We start from the raw sequence: 4,997 nt of genomic DNA on the forward strand, positions 1-4,997 counted from the left end.
GACATATAAATTTCAAAGAAAAAGACTAATTCCTTTAAGTTTGAATAAAACTTTATTCATTTACATAATAAAAACGTTAAAATCATTAAAGAATCTAAAAAATGAAAAAAATAAGTAATTTTTATAAATGTTTTTGTGTCGTCTTTATAAACTCTTTCCGCTTTTATTATTAGACTGATAGAATTTAAAATTATAAATAACACTTGTTGGGCCTATCCTATCATATAAACTTAGTAAGATATTTTGTCAGTATCTTAAGGTTTGATACTGCTAAACTGATTGAGTTCTCAATTTTAGGGAAACTTTACATTGGTCCCGGTATGGGTTTAAGCTATTTTACGTTCCCTTCTTAACCCTTCAGAAAACAGAGCCCCTAGAGATAAATAAATTGAAATTATTTTAACCTAAACAGTCGGACCCCTTCCAAAGCTTAACCCTTAACAGTTGGGCCTCTTGCCGCACCTTTATCGGCCAGGGGGAGGGGGGGGGGCATTCAATGCCTCCCCCCCCCTTATTATCTCACTTCCTATTAGAGCTAAAAGGCTTAAAATTTTTGTGCATGCCCTCTGTTTGATAATGAATTTCCGACTATAAGTGAGTGAAAGTCAATTTTCGCTTCCTTCGCCCTTTTATTTAATAACCTTTGTTTGTAGGTCCTTTTTTGCTAAAAAATTTTAAACAGCTGTCATTTTCTTATTTTATCTTGTTCATACAATGTTTATTTTTATGTAAATTTTATAATAGAAATCTCAAAACATAAATTTCGGCAGCTGCAAGCCGCCGAAATCGGCGGTTGGAGATAAAAACCTGGATAACCCTTCCATGTTTGCTGGCATCCTGTGCCCGCCAGGGTGGAGATATACAAAAAAATCTAACTCTCAGTTAGGACTGTTAAGGGTTAAGTGGATGGGTTGGGACTTGGGGGGGGGGGGGTAAAATAACATTATAAAACCTACTAGAGGCTGCACCTCTTGCATCTAGGGGATCTATAATCGAAGGAATATGAAAGTGCAGAAAAAACAATACCCAGACTTATTTATAAAACTGAAATAGCCTAAAACTATTTCAGGGCATATATGAAGGTTTACTACAAAAAGCTTACTACTTTATATATTAGGATATAAATGGTTAAATACATACATACATTATTACATGGAAACATAGATATGTTAAACTATTACATTGTTTTTATCAGGTGGAACTACATTGTATTCAGAGCCATGATCATGGACATCAAAGCTTTTTTATTTGGGTGGGGGAGATAAAAAGACGAAATTCTTTAAAATCCTATTTTATTTGGGGAAGGGAGGGTAAATACTTCCACCAAAATGGTTGTTGGTAAATTTTTTGGTTGGGGGGGGGGGGGATGAGTAAAATAACATTTTTTTCTTAAATATACATGGTGCCTATGACATCCCCAAATGCGTTTTGGGTGTGTGTATGTGGGGAGGGGGGTAAACAATAAACACACCCTTGGACATACCTGACAAAACAAAGTATTTTAATTTTTAACCTTTTTAGGGTGTCCCAAAGTGAAAAAAATTATGCATAAATAAGACACAGTTTTAATCAGTAATTAAAGGCCTGTTTTATATCACTTGGAAACAAAGTAATCAAAAATTAAAAATTCTCAGTACAGAAAAAAAGTTTATCTAACAAGATTTAATACCAAAAAGAAGAAATGGAGAGAGCTAATAAACATACAGACATAGTATACAGTATTGGAGCCATTACAAATAAGCTGCTGAAAAAATTAAAGGCATTTAATTTTCATAACAATGCTTCGCTACTAAATGAATGACTGTCCCACAAAAAAAACATATTTAATTATTTGGGAATCGTCCCTTTCGTAACATGGCCCCATAAGGGGTGATTCGTTGTATTTTTAAAATGGCTTTTTATAGGTTATTTTAGGTTAGGTTAGGTTATATTTGGTTAGGTGATTGCCCCACAGGGTTAGGTAATTGGCTCCGCAGGGTTAGAGCCCCCTCGCAAGGGCTAGAAATAGGAGATAAGCTACTGTTTTAAATACAAAGAATCGCCCCATAAGGTGCGATGTTACAAAAGGACTACACCCGATTATTTTTATATTACTATGTCACCTCACTTTTTAATTCACTAAATTTTTCAAAAACCTTTTTTTCACCCTTATAATTAAAAATTTCTTTTGCCCACAGGGAGAAAATATTCTTTTTTTTCTTTCTAGGTATATTAAATGGCTGGATTTTATTAATCATTACGACATGCATGTTTAAATATAAAATAGAGACAATGCGGGTTTTTTTAATGTACAAAAGTAATTTTATTACAAGAAAAAAAGAGTATCTTTCATTAGAACTAAAAGAAGCTTTTTGTTCATGTTAAAAATCCTTTTTATGTTTCTCAGAAAAGAATATTATAAAATACATGAATGCCTGAAAATTAGTTTAAAAAATTCGTATTAAAAAGGAAAAAGAAACTAAGTCGTCGTTATATTTATTGTTTGTTCTTTTTGGTGTAAGGTTTTTTTTAATGAAACTTTTTTGGATCTCGTTAATTCGATTTCTGCGGATTTTCTGGTTGCCAGAAATGAAATCTACGCATCTTTTTTAGCTAGATGGCATTTGTCTGGTTAAGATTGGATTAAAAATTCTTTGGTTGGTTAAATTTAATATATGTGCGAAATACATGGATATAAGGACAGGGGGAAAATTGTCGTCAATTTAGCTTGCTAACACGGTCAGTTCGTTTAGTTTAACACACTGAATCTCAAACATGTTTAAAATACCAATGATTTATATGAAGATAATTTATTCGTTACCTGCCAGGAAAACAGTACAAATATCTCAATTTCTAGATAATTGAGGACAATTATCTTTTTAATTTTCTCAGCTATACAAAAAGATGAATAATACTAATTGTTATTAAATGCAAAGCTTTTCTATAATTAGGGTATATATGTCCGTACGTCTTTACGAGACAGTAAGTACGTAGCGGTTATTTTTCCCCGTTAATTTAACCATGCCAGAATTGTCCTATGGATTTCAAACTTTAGATGATGATTTCTCTAACTTTACGGAACAATTTTTAAAGTGTAGCAACTCTAGAATCGCTACCAGAAAATCCGTACGTAAAAGTAATTTAGATGTCGTCAAGCTTTATTTCGTGAGTTTCATGGGGGATGTAACACCCCCCCCCCCTTTTTTTGAACGTTTTTGAAACCATGTACAATTCTTGTAGATGTTTCGATTTGTAAACTATAAAAAATGAAAGAAAGCATAAGATAAAAAGAAAAAAATATTTGAAATAAAATTATTTGGAATAGTAAAGATTATAACCAAATCAAGGTATTTGTTCAAACAAATAAATTTGTAGATAAAACTTATGGTTTGGTGAGTTTCGCAACTTATAAACATAAACATACTTGTTTTTTCTCTATATTCTATTTGTAAATATTTTAATAATGTTTTTCATTATTAATAAAATTACTTCCCCTTTTAACCACTCTTTCTTTCTTTCTCTCTTTCTCTCTCTCTCTCTCTCTCTCTTTCTCCGTCTTTTTCTCTTTCTTTCTTACTTTTTTCCTTGTTCCCTATCAATTTTATTTATTATTCTACTCCTTACATCAATTAATTAATTGCTTCCCTCTATCTCTAACATTTCTCCTTTCTCTCTTTTATCTCTTATAATCTGTTACCATTTCCTTTCTAACACTTTTCCTTTCTTAATTTTATTTATTTCTCTTCATTGATGTCTACCATTATTTTATGCTTTCACACTTTCTTTTTCTCAATAATCTATCAATGTATGTATTATTACTTGGATGTTACACCAGATTTTCATGTTCCCTAATAAAATGAAACTCGCAGTGTGCTAAAATTACGATACACCCCATCCATCCCCTTGCCCATATCCCCTCCCCTCCTACTATATTAAAGAACTGACAAATTGACGACAATTTTTTCCCTGTCATAATATCCACTAATATTTTATATCCATTAAACTATCATTATCTTTTCTTTAAAATCTTTCCCTTTCTCTTTCTCTCTCTCTCTCTCTCTTTCTCCTCCCTTTCTTCCCCTTGCAATCAATTTCCCTTTATATAGACCTATCATCAAAACCTGAAGTTTATAAATTTGTTGTCCTTTTGCAACTTTCTTTTCCTATTTTATAATCATTTGTTTGATCAATAATGTTTAGAAATGAAAATATTTGATAGTTGGCTTTGCTGCATTTCATAGTTCCTACAATATTATCATTTACATCAAGTGTATTTTTGTTTATCAAAAATTTTTTTTCTTTCTGTAAAATTAACATGATCTATTTGTGTATGTCTGTCCGTACCTAAGAATCTCGCTAATTGCTGAACTTAAATGGTTCTCCTGTACAGGGTAGCTTCTCATAGATTCTGGGAAGGTTTATAGCTATTTTGGAGGAGGGTACCACCATCTTCCCATGAGAAATCACACCACCAATATTTTTTCTTTTTTTTTTCTTTAAAAACTAAATTTTTAATTGAGGATTGGTCACTTCCCCCCCCCCCCCCACTACTCCCCTTAAGTGCGTTTTTCACATAACTTAAAGTTTGTTTTTATCTTTTCAGTATCAAAACTTTTTCTTTCACATTGTTGATTTTGACATCTTATTTGCAGTATTGCAAATTCGAAAATTATCGTTATTATATTTATTATAAGATAAAACTATAGATTATTGCAAAAACATTCAATGCCATTTTTATGTTATTTAAATGATTTATTTGTTATTAATTGGATATTACACCAGATTACTTGTACTCTAATGAAGTGAAACTTGTTGCTGGCCAAAATAACGAATCCCCATCAACCCCCTTTACCCTATCCCCTCTTCTCCTGTTGGATGAACGAACTGTCCATGAAGGATTTCCATGTTAGCAACCTAACTTGACGACAATTTTCCCCTGTTATAATAACCACGTTTATTCACACCCAAAATAATAACTGGTAGTTTGTGAAAAACAGAAAACTTTGCATTGCAGAAAA

This window comes from Acartia tonsa, chromosome 6 (assembly GCF_053477335.1).
Source record: "Acartia tonsa isolate MP-2025a chromosome 6, ASM5347733v1, whole genome shotgun sequence".
In the NCBI taxonomy this organism is placed as follows: Eukaryota; Metazoa; Arthropoda; class Copepoda; order Calanoida; family Acartiidae; genus Acartia; species Acartia tonsa.